Consider the following 20,828-nt stretch of genomic DNA (forward strand, 5'->3'; position numbering starts at 1 on the left):
CACTATCCGCTTTGTTGAATGATAGACAAGGATAGCAATACCATTGCTAATCAAACACTGCTATTATAACGTGGACCTCACTATGAATGAAATGAGAAGATTCTTAATAAAACACTTCATCACAAAAGTATACCTTGGATAACCCGGTTAGAAATATTTTGTTGTTCACTTAGTGACTTCAGTGTCCAGGAGGTTTGTCATACAATTTTTTTCAAGGAGGGAAATTTCGTACACTCAGAGGGAATATTCGTCGGTAGCGCACAGTGTGAGAGGGAAAGTTGGCTAACCTGTGGCCACAGGTACACTGAGAGTTCCACCGGCGGTTCGAAAAGTTTTTCATTAGTCCTGAAGACTTTGACCGCGGTTAAGGATCATCCAAAGTGCATTTGTTTAGTTCCTAGATTTAAAAAAAAAATCACAAATTTTTCTCCAACGCGGTTCCTAGTGTCAAGTGTGGGGTAGATTTTTTGACAATTTCGTGAGTGGGGAGAAAATTAGGGGTTTCAAAATTCTTTTGTGAGCGGCACTTGTCTCTGTGTCAGGTGTTTTTAGGAGCGGTTTTTGGTGAAAGTATTTTTGGAACCTCCCTTCAAGACTGCTTCAAATTCTACTTGAAGGTGAGTGACTTTAATGGTTGGTAGATACTAGAGGGATGTAATTTCAATTCAAATTTCCTAATTTTTATCAAAAATAAGAGAGAACTCCAGAGGTACAACGATAGCCCATTTCCCAGTTAATTATCTCTTCTAAAAAAACAAAACATTGTATTCACAGAGCTGCGAATTCTAATGAATTTCTGCACTGGGGTTAGAAAAAGAAATACATACATTCTCTTGGAAGTGTTCACAGATTGGTGACTTCATATGTGTGAACACCCCCATTAGAATTAATGCTATTGTCTTTCTGCTCAAGAGAGCAGAGTTCCCATTGGAATGCAAGCTTTATCCAGTTTATAATAATTTCTGAACAAATTTGACGATATAATATGTTCAACACATTCCAAGGATTTACTCTCTTCCATAACAGGAGAATACAGTAATTGTAAGATTCATTCAATATTGTTCATTATATTGTCAATTATTTGTGTTTAATCCATCATATATTGTAATCAACATAGAACTGAATACGAAAATATATTGTATTCTTCCTTGTAACTGTGCTATAGTGATTCCCACATTATAATGGCAGTGTTTGATTAGCGATGGTATTGCTATCCTTGTCTATCATTCAACAAAGCGGATAGCGCTATCTCTTTCTCGCTTTACTCTGATCGTCCAGATCGTCTTCCAACAATGTAGAATTATTAATTAATTGACAAAATATTCCATCCTAGTTATGAAATTATTGAAAAATATAATTTCTTGCTTAATATAATATTATTTATTATTTTAAACAAGAATGAACAGTTAATATTACATCAATAAACCGTCTATAGTCTATATAATATTATTTATTATTTTAAACAAGAATGAACAGTTAATATTGCATCAGCTACCGTCTATAGAAGGCATTGACAAGACAGGATCGGCAACGTTGGTCTGCTATCTTTCTCCAATGCCATTATAACGTGGACCTCACTATGGTAGATGAGTGTAATCACAGTGTAATTATGGTACATTGTCTTAATAATTGAATAAGAAGGATATAAATCCTTTGAATGCAAATTAATGTGATGCGGTTAGAATGCATTTAGCTGACAACTGCAAGGCTTCAACACTGATTGATGACATCTGCTATATATGTACTTCCTTCAACCTACAACAATCCCTACGCAAAATCTTCAACCTTAATCTCAAGTGTTTACCTTGAAAAGTTTTCTCATTATCACTCATTAAAGGCATAGAGGAAAGATAGCATACGAGGATATCCCATGTTAAAGGGTGTTTATGTTGCAAATTCCACTGCCAGTCAAGCCGATAGTATTAGTTATTTCTCGTAATAATAATAATATCGAGTGACCTGGCTGGCTGAGGTCTGGTGTCTGAGCTTTCAGGTCGCAACTGATCAATTTCAGGGCCTCTGACATGACCTAACGACTGCTTTTTAGGCAGCCGGGACCGACGACTTAACGTGTCCATCCGAAACACGGGATTCGTTAGTTATTTCTCGTGAAGTTATGTGACGTTGGTAGTCTCTCATACTGTGTCGTTCTTTCACTCTCTCCCCAACAAAGCAGTAATAATAGACAGTAGTCGACAGTAATCGGCTTGAGTTAACAAGAAATCGACTTGAAATTTGAAACATAAACGTCCTATATGATGGCATATTTGTAGATCTGATCTATGAAAACTAATTCTGTTTTGACATATCTACGTTCTTCAATTTATTATTGAACTCTAGATTAATCGTCGAGTTCTAAGTCATCTTGGGTGTACCACACAAAATCTATCAAATTTTTTTGTTCATGGAAGTTTTAATAGTTCACTATAATATCACAAACTTATCACTAATCAATCACACTGGATTAATTACGTAAATTAATCATAATTGCTAATCAATAATAGGGGACTTTGATCCAAATTATCGATTGGATACATTAATTATTCAGAATAATAATGAGGATTTTTGATCGAAAATATCAATTGGATACATCATTTAAGCTGTATTTACACCAAAGTTAATAACAATATGTTAATAACTTAATAATCCTTATAGATTCTATTAGATTGAACGGAACTTGTTAGACACAGTCATATGTTCATCACAGGGGTGGCCACAGCATGTTTTGATGTCGCAAGTTGCGACATGAGGCTGAATTTAGGGGTGGATTCTTAGAAAAAACTAGGGAAAATGGGGGAGATTTTTCAATATACAGTTTTTAAGTACCTAAATGGATACCGAATTTTGGGGGGGGGGGAATTTTGCGACATGGACCATTGGGGGATGGGCACCCCTGGTTCATCATGTGTATGATAAGTTATGTTCAATCTAATAGAATCTATAAGGATTGAGTTATTAACATTTTGTTAATAACTTTAGTGTAAACGCAGCTTTATACAGTAGAAAATTGTAATTCTAATTCCATACTCTTTCTCAATGATAATTTACACTAGAAATATTCTCAGAATCCAACCACTGATTTCAATTCCACTATACATCTTATACTATAGGCTTCTCTAATTGGAGCTAAATAAATGGATCTAAATAAGAGCAAATTTCAAATTTGGCCTGATCACAAAAATGTTACATAAAACAATCTCCCAGTCCAATGTTCACAGTTGTAAACTATTTATGCTGAATTTCAAATTATGCGTCGACATTATTTCATAACAATGAACAATTCTTTCGACACCTTGCAGCTTTCAAAAGTCATGGCATTGAAAATTGAAAAACATCCGACTAATTTGAAATGATACAACTATGAGAAACCGATATAAAACACCTATAAAACACGAATTAGTTCATTGAAATTACAATAGGATGTACTATGTTTATTGAAGATACCCAGATGTCACCAGCTATTAAAACTAAATTAGATGTATATTATTTACGCCGGATAATACGGTCAGTTTAATTCTAATTGAATTCTCCAAGGTCGCGATGTCTATTAGCCCACCTTTGAATATTAGCTAGATTCAAATCATACTGTCACAATTCCTTATGTAAAATATACTACAGCTTCCCATTTAACATATTCTGACAGGAGTGATTACAACTATACTGATGGAAAAATAAATAATCTTGGAAATAGACTGGGATATCCGTTTTTACACTGTAAAGAAACTATTAAAATGTCATCACATATTTGTGTGTTTCTTGGTCATAATGTTCCTAGAGTTTTTCGATATCTCAGGCTGTATACAAGGCTGTCTGCAAGGCAGAGAATCGGCACTATTATAATGTCATCACATATTTGTGTGTTTCTTGGTCATAATGTTCCTAGAGTTTTTCGATATCTCAGGCTGTATACAAGGCTGTCTGCAAGGCAGAGAATCGGCACTATTAAAATGTCATCAAAGTTTTGTGTATTTTTGGTGATAATGTTCCAAGAGTTTTTCGTTATCTCAGGCTGTCTGCAAGGCAGAGAATCGGCAACGTAGTTCTCCTATCTTCAACCACTGCTATTATACCGTGGACTCACCATAGTTACGTTTGAAAATCTTATAAAGTGCAAGATAATCAATATATATTATCACACTCGCTTCGCTCGCCATATCCGTCTAGCCAGGGGGCTCCGCCCCCTGGACCCCCGACTGGATCGTCCAAAAATGAGATCAGCAGGCTCGCTTCGCTCGCCTGCATTTTTCATTTGAGCATTTTTATCATATGTTAGGACAATCCAGTCGGGGGTCCAGACTAAACGTCTGGCTAAACGGATATGGCGAGCGAAGCGAGCCTGACGGCTAGAAATATAATATTCCCAGGATTGAAGTAGCTGCGCCCAATCAATTTTTCCGCGATAAATGCATTTAAATCTTCAACTTGGTGCCAACCTAACAAAGTCAACTCAACTTAATGCCAACCTGACAAAATTATTAATTTAGTTGCCAGTTAACAACTGTTTCGAAGAGGTACTCTATCTAGATTATAGTTCTATAGTAACATGTGATATGGAAATTTCAATTATAATTAGGAGATTGGGAGAAGAAGAATATACATGCTGGAAGACGAACTTTGAACCCTTAAAAACAACCCTTAGAGTTGAAATATTGCCAAAAGATTTCTTAGTGCGCCTCTAAAGGGCCAACTGAACATACCTACCAAATTTGAACGTTTTTGGTCCGGTAGATTTTTAGTTATGCGAGTGAGTGAGTCAGTCAGTCAGTGAGTGAGTGCCATTTCGCTTTTATATATATAGAAGAACTCCAAGACACTAAACCAAAATAAAAAATTCAATTTTGTTAATCATATATTGCTCCACGCATTATGATTAAAAGATTAGGCTATGATCATACTCATAAATACGTAATCACTATACTGTAATTACCTCCACGTATTGTAATGGATAGCACTCAAGGAAATACCTACCAATAGAATTGAATAATTTTACGGTGTTTTTCTGTGAAAACGAGAGGAAATCCAGTAAGATGCGCTTCACTGATTGGTATTTAATGAAGAAGTCATGGTCAAGAAATCGATCTTCTTCTTCTTCTTCTTCTTCATCTTCTTCTTCTTGTCTTTTTCTTCTTCCAGTCCTTCTTCATCTTCTTCTTCTTCTTCTTCTTCTTCTTCTTCTTCTTCTTCTTCTTCTTCTTCTTCACCATCCTCTCTGTGTCTCTTTGATATGATATGTCATAATTTTCATTGATATGTCCAAAGCTCCGCCAATTTATGTAGATGCATAACAATATTATCTATAGCTATTACCAATTGCTTTTTTCATATCATATGTAGTTCAATAATTATTTTCTTAGTCTATATTATGTAAATTCATCTATAATTCTGCTGTATTGTAAGCTATTGTTTATAAGTGTAAAAACCAGTATATATTGTAATCTACATAAATAAAGTATACTCAATTAATTTCTCCTTATTCCACCTCATCATCCTTCTCCTTAGTTTCCTTATTCTTTCTCCTCCATTCAACCTCTCTTCTCCTTGTTCCATTTTTTCTTAATTCTTCCTAAGATTTTGTGCCGTTCATTAAATTAAGCAATTCACCACACTTTTTCTAAACTATTACTCAATCACAAATCGGAAGATTATCTGCTCGAAATTCAATTAGGATACTAGTCAGTTCTGTTTGATTTTTCTTTGTTTCAGGGAATTTGTTTTCAACCAGATAATTCTATCAATTTTTCCAGATTAATTGAATCCCTCATCAATTCAAGTCATCATTTCAATAAATTAGACTATATTGAGATTATAGATTAATTTTATGAGGTAAGCAGCTGATTAACATTGGTTTGCTTTCCTTGTCTGTCATTCGACGAAGCAAATAGCTCTATCCTTTCTAGCTCCGCCAAATCGTTTGTATGTTATGAATAAATTTAATGAAATACCAACATTTTTACTCTCAATAATTATAAAAATGTATTATTCAATCAAATACTGGAAACAATAAGAAGAGAAAACAATAATCATTATACATCAATTTAGTTCATGTTGATTAACATTTGTATATTCCCCAATAAAGTATAGTAAATTAAGTGATTTATAAATTGAATTATAGTAATTGATACATATAGTAAATAAATAAAAGTAAATTAAGAGGGCTAATTGAATATTCATTTTCTCAGCTAATAAAATGTATTTAAGATGGGATTGATCAGTATTAAAAAGAATCAACATTTAATTTCATATTCAGATAATAATAATAATAATATCGAGTGACCTGGCTGGCTCAGGTCTGGTGTCAGAGTTTTCAGGTCGCAGCTGATCAATTTCAGGGCCTCTGACATGACCTAACGACTGCTTTTTTTAAAATTCAGATATAGCAGAATGACTTTAATCACAGCTATCTACTACTATAGTAGAGATGGAGACAGAAAATTGGCAACTATGCCGTTATATCATTTCAGCATAATTAATAACGTAGATCTCACTACGATGAATAACTAGAAAATCGCCTGAGAAATCCACGAATTCAAAATCGTGATATTTTTAGATAATATTCCAGTTTTTCATTATGGATAAATATTGCTATATCTCATAAAAAACAGTATCTGAAGATATCACCATTATTGCAACTTTTGAAGGCTCATTTCAACCAAGTTTTCCTTGGAATTTAAAGCTTTTCCATAATTTTCATAGACTTTCAAGTAAAAAACGTTTCAAAAGTCAATAATTATTATAAAACGAGAATCCAAATCAAATTAACCTATTTCGGACTATGTGTTATCTAAATTTGGGAGAGGAATTGCACAAGGTTACCTTATTCTTCCTCTCCCTATCGATTCGAAAATGTTCTTATTGTACAAATGAATAAATAATAATAGATGCTGAAATGAATGCTTGATTTCCATCTGTTTCAAGAGTCTTCGTTGAGATCTTTTCAGTCCATATCCTGTTGAAATTGAGGAGATCCTAAATTCAACATCCTGAAATTCCTTAGCAATTTAATTGCTTCAAAGCTGTGTCAATCGCTGCCTATAAATTGTTTGATAACGGCCGACGCTTTAATCAAATTGCACAGCGTGACGACAAACACAATAACCGACAATTTTCCTGTCATAATCGAAATTTTCCGAGCGTTCGCTTTCCTTTCGGATACCGTACTTGCGTAACACTTTTCACCATGCTTTGTCCGCTAATAAAATCGTAATACATTTGGTATTCTTTGGAACACAAAACTAATCCTTATAAACAATTATATACAATCCTATAGTGAGGACCTCGTTATAATGGCAGTGTTTGATTAGCAATGGTATTTCTATCCTTGTCTATCATTCAACAAAGCGGATAGCGCTATCTCGTTCTCGCTTTGCTCTGTTCCCAGATCGTCTTTTAACAATGTAGAATTGATAATAAATTTACAAAATATTTCATCTTAATTGTGAAAATTCATTATGAAATTATTGAAAAATATAATTCTTTGCTTAATAGAATATAATTGACATTTTAAACGAGAATGAACAGTTGATATTACATCAATGAACCGGTATCAACTACCGTCTATAGAGGGCATTGACAATACAGAGGAACGGCAACGTTGTGCCTCGTATCTTTCTCCACTGCCATTATAACGTGGAACCTCACTATAGTACGTCAAAATTCAATATACATTTCAATATTCATCCACAAGCTTTTTACTTTCCTTGCCCTATTACCATAGGTAAGGAAAGTATTGCTTTCCAAAAAAATTTAAGGTACCCTAATTTTAAGTTTTCTATACGTTTCAAGGTCCCCTGAGTCCAAAAACATGATTTTTGGGTGTTTGTCAGTGTGTGTGTGTGTGTGTGTGTGTGGGTGTGTGTGTCTGTGAACACGATAACACTATTCCTAATTAACCGAAGGACTTGAAATTTTAAACTTAAGGTCCTTATACCATGAGTATCCGACAATAAGAAATTCAATAAAATTCAATTCAAAAATGGTGGATAATTACTAAAAAACCATGTTTTTCACGGTTTTCTCGAAAACGGCTCTAACGATTTTCAACAAATCTATACCCTAGATAGCTATTTATAAGCTCTATCAACTGACATGAGTCTCATTTCTGGGAAAATTGCAGGAGCTCCGTAATATTCTTGAGAAAAATGGCGGATAATCACTAAAAAACCATGTTTTTCACGATTTTCTCAAAAATGACTTGACCGATTTTTTTCAAATTCATACCCTGTATAGTTATATATCAGCTCTATTAACTAGCATTAGTCTCCTCTCTGAGAAACTAACAGGGGTCCACCCCATCCTTGAAAATTTACTTTGTAACCTCCTTCTCGTGCTTGAGGTAGGTGGGTAGAGCAGTTTATTCAAAAGAACACACGTCGATATTTTATTTGTAGAAAAGCAGTTTTGTCAACTTTTAAAAAATCCTCAAGTTTCATAATTCAAACAAAGGTAAATGTACTCTGAATTATCAACAATAGTATAATCGTAGTTATTTAGCTGCCAATCGGCATAATGTATCCCTCGATTATCCTCGTTTAAGAATGAGATCAATGAGCAAGGAAAGTTGTGTGAGTGTACCACACCAGATTTTTTATTATTAATACTACTACTCACAAGCAGGTGAAAGAAACAAATAAGTGATAAGGAAGTTATGAAGCAGATGACCAACTGAATCCTCTAAATTATTACAGTCACGAGCTAAAAAAAGTGAAAATACTTCTACTTTTTCAACACGAATAACCCGTCTTCACTCTCAATTTTTCTTGATCTCGTTTTATATTTTTCCTCTCCTTCATTCTATCACACACTCTCTATATTCCTCTCTCACTCTCTCCTTCACCTGCCTCTCCAGCTCCAGTAGACTGCCAATTTTTCCAGTTTCCAGCCGACTGACTTCTAGCGATTTTGCTTTCATTGACCTTGAGACTGGAGCAGACGCCAAATCCCCTCTCTCACTCTCTCTCTTCACTCACCCTCTCTCTCTGTCATACCTCTTTCTTTGACTCACTCTTACACCCTTCTTCCTGTCACTCTCACTCTGTCTCTCTCTCTCTCTCTTCCTCACTCACTCTTACTCTCACTCTCTCTCTCTTCCTCACTCAGTCTTACTCTCTCTCTCTCTCTCAACACCTCTCTCTTTGACTATCACTCTTACACCCTTAAACACTCTCTATCAATCTCTCTCTTTTCCTTACTCACATATTCTCTCTCTCTCTCTTCCTTTATTTCTTTCCTTGGTCCCTTGGACTTTCAACACCCTCACTATTTCTCTCTCTCTCTCACTCTCTCTCTTTCTCTCTCAAACTTTATTTCTTCTGCAAGTCCTGACCCTCAATCATGCTATGTTATGCAGGGATACATATACTCTCTCACTCTCTTTATTTCTCCTGCAGGTCCACCGTCTTTCAACACATTTTTTTTGGTGGGCAGTTTCTTTGTTCTGCCTTTTGAACCTGTTCCCTTTTTTTCGAAAATCACCACCCGTGAACTGAAGATGACCGTCCCACTGAGTTTTGGGGCGTCAGACTTTTTTCAAAAGAACATGCAGAGTTGGGCCTACCCAAACCCTGAAAGGAAGAAGGAGTAGTAGTAGAAGAAGAAGAAGAAGAAGAAGAAGAAGAAGAAGAAGGCGAAGAAGAAGAATATACTTTCCATTTCTTTGTCCAAACTTCTCGACAACATGATATATATTTGTCACTATCTTGTCATGATACTCTATTACTATAGTGAGATTAACTTCATACAATCGGCATTCTCAATATTCATAACGATAAAATGTGATACTTAATATACCACTGGACATTATATTATACAATATAGTATGTTGTTTTTAACTATTTGTTTTTCTATATATTATATATATATATATATATATATATATATATAAAAGCGAAATGGCACACACTCACTGACTCACTCACTCACTCACTCACTCACTCACTCGCATAACTAAAAATCTACCGGACCAAAAACGTTCAAATTTGGTAGGTATGTTCAGTTGGCCCTTTAGAGGCGCACTAAGAAATCTTTTGGCAATATTTTAACTCTAAGGGTTGTTTTTAAGGGTTTAAAGTTCGTCTTTTAGCATGTATATTCTTCTTCTTCCAATCTCTCAATTATAATTGAAATTTCCATATCATATGTTACTATAGAACTATAATCTAGATAGAGTACCTCTTTGAAACAGTTGTTAACTGGCAACTAAATTAATAATTTTGTCAGGTTGGCATTAAGTTGAGTTGTCTTTGTTAGGTTGGCACCAAGTTGAAGATTTAAATGCATTTATCGCGAAAAAATATTGATTGGGCACTGCTACTTCAATCCTGGGAATATTATATTACTAGCAGTCAGGCTCGCTTCGCTCGCCATATCCGTTTAGTCTGGACCCCCGACTGGATTGTCCTAACATATGATAAAAATGCAGGCGAGCGAAGCGAGCCTGCTGATCCCATTCTTGGACGATCCAGCTGGGGGTCCAGGGAGCGGAGCCCCCTTGCTAGACGGATATGGCGAGCGAAGCGAGCCTGACGGCTAGTTCAATATATTTCTATGTATTTTTACTTTCCTTGCCCTATTACCATAAGTAAGGGAAGTATTGCTTTCCGAAAAAAAATTAAGGTACCCCAATTTCTAAATTTCTATGCGTTTCAAGGTCCCCTGAGTCCAATTTACAGGAGCTCTACCACATCTATGTAAAGTTTGATTTTAGATTCTCAATTATCAGGCTTCAGGTACAATCTAAACAAAAACTTTCAAGTGGAAAAGATTGAGCATGAAAATTTCTACAATTATTGTTTTGTAACATTTTCATCTAGAATTGAAAATAAGCTCGAAATTCGAGAAAATGTGATTGTAATGATTGTTGATTCTATTAAATCATTCATTATGAAGAGATAGTGGACCTCCTGTGTCTCCAGAGTTATTGTCCTGTCACCAGCTGGCTCAGATTTTTGAATAGTGTTATCGGATGGGCACGTTAAACTGTCGGTCCCGGCTGAAGTATGACAGTCGTAAGGCCCATTGACGGCTTAAATTATATTTTCAGGCGGTGGGACCTTCCCGCAAGGGACTCCCCACCAACAAAAGCCATACGAATTTACTTTTTCACTTTAGTAGACTTGAGATGCGCGTGAACACTAGCTTCAGGTGATCAATTTTTTTTGACGGCAAGGAAAGTTGTGTGAGTGCGCCACACCAGATTTTTTAACATAAATTTACTTATTGTTGAAGTTGAAATCTTGTTTATTGTTCGTTCTCCAGCTAAAATATGACTCAGTCAAAGTCATTGCATATTTCAGTCAAAACTATCGAGAACTCGTGACAATAAGCCGAGTACTTATTACACAAACTGGGGATTTAGTGCACAAAAACTTGAAATAATTGCACCTACAAAAATGAGAGTAACCTGGGTCTTACAACCACATCATCATTACTTTTCTCTCTCTCTCACTCTTCCTCAACCACTCTTAGTAACTCACTTCCTCTCACTCTCAAGTAAAGAAAAGGCAGTAATCCAATAATCCTTCTCTGTCAGTCTCTCTCTCTCACTCACTCTCTCTCTCTCTCTATCCTCCATAATTCCTTCTCTTCTTCAACAAAATCCGTTACTCAATCGCTCCTCTTTCCAGATGTCTTTCGGCATTGACTAAATGATGATATCCCAGAAGAAATTATCATTGCCTCATTTTTCCTTCGTTAAATTGCTGTAGTGAGGTCCACGTTATAATGGCAGTATTTGATCAACATTGGTGTTGCTATCTTTGTCTATCATTCGACGACAAAGCGGATAGCGATATCCTTTCCTAGATCCGTAATCGTATGCCAGATCGCTCTTTAACAATGTAGAAATATAAATTATTAACAAAATATTCAATCTCAATTGAGAAAACTTTAAAAAAATGATATTCAATCAAATAATTCATTATTCTTGACAAGAATGAACTGTTGATATCACATCAGTTAGGAGGGGCATCAGTTATGCAGGGCTCTCCAAGCTACGGCCCGCGGGCCAAATCCGGCCCGCGGATGGATTTTTTTCGGCCCGCCGAGAGTTATAGCAACAGATTTTTAAAAATATTATTTATTCACATTTTTGACAACAAATTAATGTGAGTTCAGTACTCTTCTCTTACTAGCCACTCCATTTGTATGTAATTTGTATTATTTTGTATGCAAATAAGTAAATAAATTTCTTAATTAGTGTAAAATTAGCTGTAAACAAGCAGTTTTTTGGATCTACCTATAAGTGTGAGCAGACATTTTCAAAAATGATGTTTATTAAATCCAAATACAGAGCTTCTTTTTCAGATGAACATTTTGTAATCAATTTTAATGATCGGAACCACAAAGTTTGATCCTAAATGGGCGGACATTTTAAGTGGAAAACAAATGCAATCTTCTCATCAAAAATAAGTATTCTCTTTTAGTTTGGTAACTTTTTGTAAATTCATGCATTGTCAAGTTTTCTTATGACCTTTTTACACTTAATAAATTGGACTTTGTATTAAAATGAAATGAATTGGTTTGTTTCTTCCTGTGTTTTAATTAAACGTACTTTAAACTCCTCATATTATTTTAATGGAAATATAATAATTTTACACCCCTCAAATCCCCCGTCGTGTGTGTCCCCTCAAGTCAAATTCCACGTACATCCTTGTTATTGGCCCTCTAAACTTCCCAATAATTAACAATATGGCCTTCAGATAAAAAAGGTTGGAGACCCCTGAGTTATGATATCACTAGGCAGGAGCAAGGCAGAGAATCGACATCGTGCATCGCTGTTCTCCTATCTTTTTCCACTGATATCATAACGTAGTCCTCACTATAGTAAGTAATCAACTCAAATTTTCTTGAAAAGTTGATAACTTCTGTTCAACCAATTCTCTTCTTACAGGATTTCTAGAAATTTTCCTCGTTCAATCTAGTTGATCGACTATAAGCATCCAGTTTGGAAGCAATTAATAACACTTTTATGATCCGATAGAAAAGTGGATAGATGCCCACGTATCACAGTGGAGCTCACTTTAAACTGACAGAAATTCCTCATTAAAAATATCAATGTTTCACATTTAACCAACGCTGCCAGGGTCTCTACACAGCGCCTTTATTGGAGATCAAGTCCACGAGGACATAAACATATTTATGCTAATGTTTAACATCACGCATGCGCGCAGAGAACTGGATTGTTCGATTATTATAATTAATATTTAGTTGTCCTTTTATGTTGTGTGGAGCGGCAGTGCATTTTTGAAAATTTCACTTTGATTAGGCTGAAAGAAAGTTGAGGATGGCTGGAAATTTAGTCTGACGTCTGTTAAATTTGAAGACGGATAATGAGATAGTAGGCTAATTTGAGAAGAGAAAATTTCCGATAAATTGTCGATGATGTCCTGAAATTTTAAAGTGAGATTTCCTAAAAAATATTAGTTACTTTCGACTAACATCAATGTTGACAGCTATAGTGAGGTCCACGTTATAATGGCATTGTTTGATTAGCAATGGTGTTGCTATCCTTGTCTATCATTCAACAAAACGGATAGCACTATCTCTTTCTCGCTTCGCTCTGTTGCCAGATCGTCTTTCAACAATGTAGAATTAATCAGTTAACAAAATATCTCATTTCAATTATGAATATCATTATGAAATTATAGAAAAATATAATTTTTTTAACAAAATATCTCATTTCAATTATGAATATTCATTATGAAATTATAGAAAAATATAATTTTTTGCTTAATAAAATAAATTTGTTCATTTTAAGACAAGAATGTTCAATAATTATGAAATTATTGACAGATATAATTTCTCGCTTAATAAAATATAATGGTATAAAATATATGGCGCATTAATTGATTATCCAATAAACCTGCTTCAGCTACCGTCTATAGAAGACATTGACAAGACAGAGTATCGGCAACGTTGTTTTCCTATCTTTCTCCACTGCCATTATAACGTGGACCTCTCTAAGTGTATATCTGACAGGAGAGTGTTGGTAGTTGGGTAATCCAGTGAGGTCCACGTTATAATGGCAGTGGAGAAAGATAGGAGAGCAGTGTTGCTGATTCTCTGTATTCCCAATGTCTTCTATAGAGGATGGCTGATACCGGACTATCTGATGTAATATAACTATTCATTCTTGTTTGAAATAATCAAATCATATCCGATTTGTCAAGAAAATATATATCTATCAGTCATTGAATAATACATTCTCTTAACTGAGATTAAATATATTGTGAATTATTTATACTTCTACATTGTCAATACACTATCTGGAAACGTTGCGGAAAAGGATAGCGGTATATCTGATGTAATATTGACTGATCATTCTTGTTTAAAATACTAAATTATATTTTATGCGTCAAGGAAATATATTTTTCAATGATTAAATGATAAATTTCCATAATTTAGATTGGATGTTTTGTCAATTATTATATTTCCAAATTCTTCAAACACGTTCTGGCAACGTTGCAGAGGTAGAAAAGGATAGCGCTATCTGCTTTGTCGACTGATAGACAAGGATAGCAACACCAATATTAATCGAATACTGCCATTATAACGTGGACCTCACTATAGAGCTATGTCGAAGGTCTCCACTGCTTTGTCTTTTGCCGAAATTTGTCAATGACATTGAAACAGCTCCTGTCGTCAAATTGATTTTAGCATAATTTATTTATTTATTTATTTATTTATTTATTATTTATTATTTATTATTTATTTATTATTTATTTATTTATTTATTATTTATTTATTTATTTATTATTTATTTATTTATTTGAGATACATATGAGAGCACAAGGATAATATCCCATAATTGCTCTCTTAACACATAATACAAGTGAAACAATTTAAAAATGAATATTTAATACAAATATTGAAAGAAATGAAAAGTTTATGATAATTCATCATTGTTGCAATTTTGTCTTCTTTTGTTGTCATCCATTTGTCTGTTGTCATCTGAATGTTGTCACCTAATCCTAGATGATTAGATTTAGGTTGGAAGGTTAGGATGATTCCGCTTAGCTTGCATAATTTCAGTGGTTATTGTCACTGTTTGTTTTGTAAATAAAAGTGGGCGTTTCAAGTAACGGGATAGTTTGAAAAGTGGTCTAAAAATAGAATTGTTGTTTCTACTTCTTTTCTTTTCTGATATACACATTATAGAACAGTATTGTGAAATTTCAAAATCACAGGACCCTTCTCGATATTTCTCTCATTTTATGTGGATAATTAATGTTAAAAAGGCTGCTTTCCATTCTTATGTGAACACAAGTAGCTGAGCCGTCATTGGTCAACCGCTATTGACCAATCGTAGGGCTTCACCCACACTATATTCGTATATTTTGCTGTTTAAGGCTGTGCAAAGGCTAAAAATAAACTTTCTACTGGTAATATTTTTCAAATTTTCTCGTTCTGTATATCATCAAGCTATCAAAATGAAAAAGTTTTCTCAGGAAAACTTTTTTTTCCGATCATAACTTTTTGAGATATGAGCGCCTGAAGTTAAAATTTTTGGGATAAAACATTTCAAATTCGGTAAGAGATAAATCCATGAGATTTAGAGGATTGATTCTTCATGCTATTATTGATCTAGTGAAACAAAAATTTTCTGAAAATATAAATTTTTGATAAAGTTATTCAATTGATTAAAAATTTCCAAAAATAACTCAAGAAAAAGCTTCCAGTCTACTAGAGATTGATAATGGTGTAGCAACTGAAACTATCATCTCAAATTGTTTAAATAGATTGGTGGTTTTACAATATCATGTCGTTCTCATTCATAATAAATAAAGGAAAGAACTGGCTTATACACGTACGGGATAGGAAATTCACGAATGACGCATCATCACGTTTCAACTACTCAACTGATCAACTTGAAATTTTGCATATACATTCTCAATTTACCGAGGATGGTTATAGGCCTATTTTAAATTCATTCGAATATATTTATTCATTCAGATTAACCATTGCACAAATCAAAAACATGATAGAAAAGGACCAACAGGCCTAGCCCAAAACTGTTCCCTTTCCGAATTTTGATAGTAGTAGTATAAGAGGAAGGTTATGTTGCTTCACTTTCAATCAATTTCGAGTCCAGGAATGTACAAACCAAAATTTAGAATTTAATTAGATTGAAACCGAAAAGAAATCTCAATTCTTCAAGATTGTAGTACCTCAAGTTTTTCAGTTTCTCAAGCTCTTAATTAGACCCTTGCGAAGCACGGGTTACCTGCTGGTCAATATATAGGTTGCATCATATTTTATATCATACAATGATACTGCTGCATACATCGGTGATATTTAAAGTAATTCATGTAATGTAATCTAATACAATGTGAATTAACGCTGCATCTATGCTTTAGCTCTGAGTAGTATACCTCTAACTAAAGCAACATTATGCCAGCATAATATATTATACATATTACTATGTATTACTTTCTTCATGGTATATTACTATATGTGCAAGTCTTCTATCTCTCTCCAACCTTTTCACGCAGTTATTCACGCTCTTTATCTATGAAAAGGTGTTTTTATCCTCTTTCCTTTTCATTTCAAACAGCCTTGAGTAGTTGCATTTCTGAAAGCAAATCCAGTCTTTGGCTTTTACTGTAAGTTGCAATATCACTCTCATTTCTCTCAGTGTATTTTATTTCTCTCTTTCTTGACACCTATCTCTATTCTCTCCTGTCTCAGCTCTTTCCTTCATCTCTCTCACCCCTTCTCTCTTTTATTTATTAACGATCAAGTGCTGATGGGTATCCTCTATGTTTCTCTCCCTAGCTCACTCACACTTTCTCTCTCTCTTTTCCCAGCTCTTCCTTTCTCCCTCAGATACCCTTTTCTGACAATGAACAACTGTAGGTCCAAACTTCACCGTTGCATGTGGAAACAAATGATATTTTCATAATTGAGATATTGATAGTCTGTTATAATATGTATATAATTTTCAATTATTCAATAATGCATTTGCATGATTGAGACTGAACACTTTGTTAATTAATTACATTCCTATATTGTTACTAACGATGTGGAGGTAGTAAAGGATAGCACTATCTGCTTTGTCGAATGATAGACAAGGATAGCAACACCAATGTTAACCAAATACTGTCATTATAACGTGGACCTCACTATATAGTGAGATTTACTTTAAATAGTCAGTATTCCTAGTAGATTACATCAGTGCTCCCATCAAAATAATGCTGCCAGTGAATATTAGTGTAGAAAAATGAACGGCTGGAGAGGACAAGACTTATAATGAATGAAAATGAATGAAATTAATGGCACCCTCTTCCGTTTCCTATTTCAACACCTTTTTGCTCATCCTCAACCTGTCTGTGACATAAACAAAGCAAAGGAAAAGAATGAAAAGTTTCGTCATTGAAAAATATTACAGTATTTCATATTAAATATTCAGGCCCGGTTGCACGAAAGCCGGTTACATTTTAATCGTGTTTAATTCAACGAGAACCAATCAGCCATTGACTTTTTCGAAAAGAAGGCTTCTCTGATTGACATTGATTCTTGTGAAATTAATCACCATTAAAATTTAACCGGCTTCTGTGCAACTGGCACTCAGAATTAATGGAAGGAAGCCTTGAATGAAACTCATAGTGAATGTATACAGTTATGAGTTGTAGATCTACTAGACAAGAAATACCTATTGATGATTTTCTTTATCTGGATCTTGTTCATGATCTTCTTCTTCTTCTTCTTCTTTTCCTTCTTCTCCTTATTCTCCTTATTCTTCTTCTTCTTCTTCTTCTTCTTCTTCTTCTTCTTCTTCTTCTTCTTCTTCTTCTTCCCTTCTGTCTTTTTCTTCCTCTCCTTCACCTGCCTTTTTCTTCTTCTTCTTTTTCTCCTGTCTTCTTCTTCTTCTTCTTCATCTTCTTCTTCTTCTTCATCTTCTTCTTCTTCTGTCTTTTTCTTCCTCTCCTTCACTGCCTTTTTCTTCTTCTTCTTCTTTTTCTCCTGTCTTCTTCTTCTCTTCTCTTCTTCTTCTTCTTCTTCTTCTTCTTCTCCTCCTTCTGTCTTTTTCTTCCTCTCCTTCACCTGCCTTTTTCTTCTTCTTCTTCTTTTTCTCCTGTCTTCTTCTTCTTCTTCTTCTTCTTCTTCTTCTTCTCTCCTTCTGTCTTTTCTTCCTCTCCTTCACCTGCCTTTGTCTTCTTCTTCTTCTTCTGTCTTTTCTTCCTCTCCTTCACCTGCCTTTTTCTTCTTCTTCTTCTTTTTCTCCTGTCTTCTTCTTCTTCTTCTTCTTCTTCTTCTCTTCTTCTCTTCTTCTCCTTCTGTCTTTTTCTTCCTCTCCTTCACCTGCCTTTTTCTTCTTCTTCTTCTTTTTCTCCTGTCTTCTTCTTCTTCTTCTTCTCTTCTTCTTCTTCTTCTTCTTCTTCTTCTTCTTCTCCTCCTGTCTTTTACTTCCTCTCCTTCTCCTATATTTTTCTTCTTCTTCTTCTACTTTTTCTTCTTCTGCTTCACATTTTTTCTTTATCTTCTTCATCTCATTTTCCTGATCAGAATCGTTATCATCTTATTCTACTTTTCTTCAACTCCTGTCTTCCTTAATCATTGCGTGTTTCTTCTCCTCCATTGACTGCTCATTCTTCCTCTTCATCTCCTCCAGCTTCCCACCTTTCTCCTCCTCCTCCTCCTCCTCTTCCTTCTTCCCCTTCTACTTCTTCTCATCTTTTAACTAATTTGCACATCCTTATCCTTCTGAGTTTTACTATTTTCAAACAACTACTTTCAAGAAAAGCCTGCCCAATATCTTTCACACAACATATCACCGTCTTTCCCCTTCACTCAGTCTCTCTTCCTCTATTTGTGTCTGGTGACTTTATATGTTTCTTTACTCATAATCGTTAGTTTCCTTTCCCACGTTCACGACGAATGCTTTTCAAGCGAAAAGGTAAACAAGTTAAAGTTTGGCTGGATGTCTGGTTCTGTGCAAGTTATACGAAGCGTATCAACATTCCCTCTCTAATACTCACTCTCTCTCACGTACACACACAAAAAAGTTCTCTTATCCTCTCCCTCTATCTCTCTCTCAAGAGGGGGTGGATCATCTTTTGTTGACTTGTGGATAGTGGAATGGTTGGAAGGTAATGCAGAGTTTATTATCTCTCTCTCAAACACTCTCTCTTTCTCTTTCTCACTCTCTCTCTCTCTCGTGAGGGGTGCATCCTCCTTTTCTTTTAGGTCAACTTGTGGCTGTCATATGGTCATGGCTCAGAAATATTTCAGAATGAGCTCAAAATTACCATCTTTCATGCAAAATGCATAATTAAAATACTTGACAAACCCATGATTTTATAGGGGATTCTCATCGTTCTTCAATTTGCATTCGATATTTATCAATACAATACAATACAATTACAAATCATAATATGATTTATAATACAACTACAAGACTTGACTATTTTGGACTATGTGTAACCTTATCTAAATTTGGGAGAGGAATAGCACAAGGTTACCTTATTTTATCTCTCCCTATCATTTTGATTATGTACTTATTGTATGAATCAATAAAGAATAAATATAGCAAAAAATCATTATCTTACTTATTGAGCATCTCTATATCGAGTTAGATTCTTCATCTTTTCATATTTAATTTCTGCCAAATAAGACACGAAGTAACATAAGCTACTTTTTGGACACACTTCTATCAAAATTTGGAAAGGGACCAGTTTTGGGATAGACCTGTTGGTTCTTTTTTGATCTTGTAATATGATTAGTGTATTATGAAATGTGAATAAATAAATATCTTCAAACTAATAAATGATTGGGGGTAACAACAGGCATATCCCAAAACTGTCTCTCTCCTGGATTATATATCAAAGAAGAAATCCATTCTTATCTCAACTTTCAGTTACTCTTATCCCATCTATTTTACATCTATATAATACACTCTTTCTTGCAGCTTTCTCACACTCTCACTGAACCTTATCCGCTTCTTCCTGTGTCTTCTTTCTCTCTCTATCTCCTAGCTTCCTCTGTATTTGTCTTTCTTTCTCTCTCACTCTCTCCTGTAACGGGTTTAGCCAGTCGTCCTTGGCTTGGAGTGGTCAACCTCTTGACTGTCTGCCTTATGCTCTTGCAGTCTGGTCTTGTTCTTACAACTATAGCGAGGTCCACGTTATAATGGCAGTGGAGAAAAATAGATGAACAAAGTTGCCGATTCTCTGCCTTGTGTAGAGGATAGCTGATACCGGTATATCTGTTGTAATATTAATTGTCCATTCTTGTTTGGAATAATAAACTATATTTTATTCGTCAGAAAAGTATTTTTTGAATGATTTCATAATAAAATTTCTTGATTGAGATATGATATTTTGTTTCCATTTCTATATTGTTCAAAAGATGGTAACGTTACAGAGGTGAAAAAGGATAGAGCTATCTGCATTGTCGAATGATAGACAAGGATAGCAACACCAATGTTAATCAAATACTGTCATAATGTGGGCGTCACTCCTCACTTTAGAGTGGACAACCTTTATGCTATTGCAGACTGGTCTCGTTGTAACAACTATAGTAAGGTCCACGTTATAATGGCAGTATCTGATCAACATTGGTGTTGCTATCCTTGTCTATCATACAACAAAGCAGATAGCGCTATCCTCTTCCGCAACGTTTCCAGAACGTGTATTGACAATGTAGAAGTATAGATAATTCAGAATATATTTAATCTCAATTATGAAAATGTGTTATAAAATGACTAAAAGATTTATATTCTCTTGACAAATCGGATATAATTTGATTATTTGAAACAAGAATGAACGGTTATATTACATCAGATATACCGGTATTAGTCATCCTCTATGGAAGGTAATGGCAAGGCGGAGAAT

At 34.7% G+C, this 20,828-nt stretch overlaps 1 protein-coding gene across 1 annotated transcript in view; it reads left to right on the top strand.

Annotated features, from left to right (window-relative positions):
- The first annotated feature begins 332 nt into the window (after positions 1–332).
- Positions 333–20,828, top strand: part of LOC111049926 — a 145,206-nt gene continuing 124,710 nt past the window's right edge. Inside the window, exon 1 of the mRNA XM_039439692.1 lies at positions 333–617. The gene's annotated coding sequence lies outside the window, so the exon portion shown is untranslated. The remainder of the gene's footprint in view (positions 618–20,828) is intronic.

Source organism: Nilaparvata lugens, chromosome 13 (genome assembly GCF_014356525.2).
Source record: "Nilaparvata lugens isolate BPH chromosome 13, ASM1435652v1, whole genome shotgun sequence".
Taxonomy (NCBI): domain Eukaryota; kingdom Metazoa; phylum Arthropoda; class Insecta; order Hemiptera; family Delphacidae; genus Nilaparvata; species Nilaparvata lugens.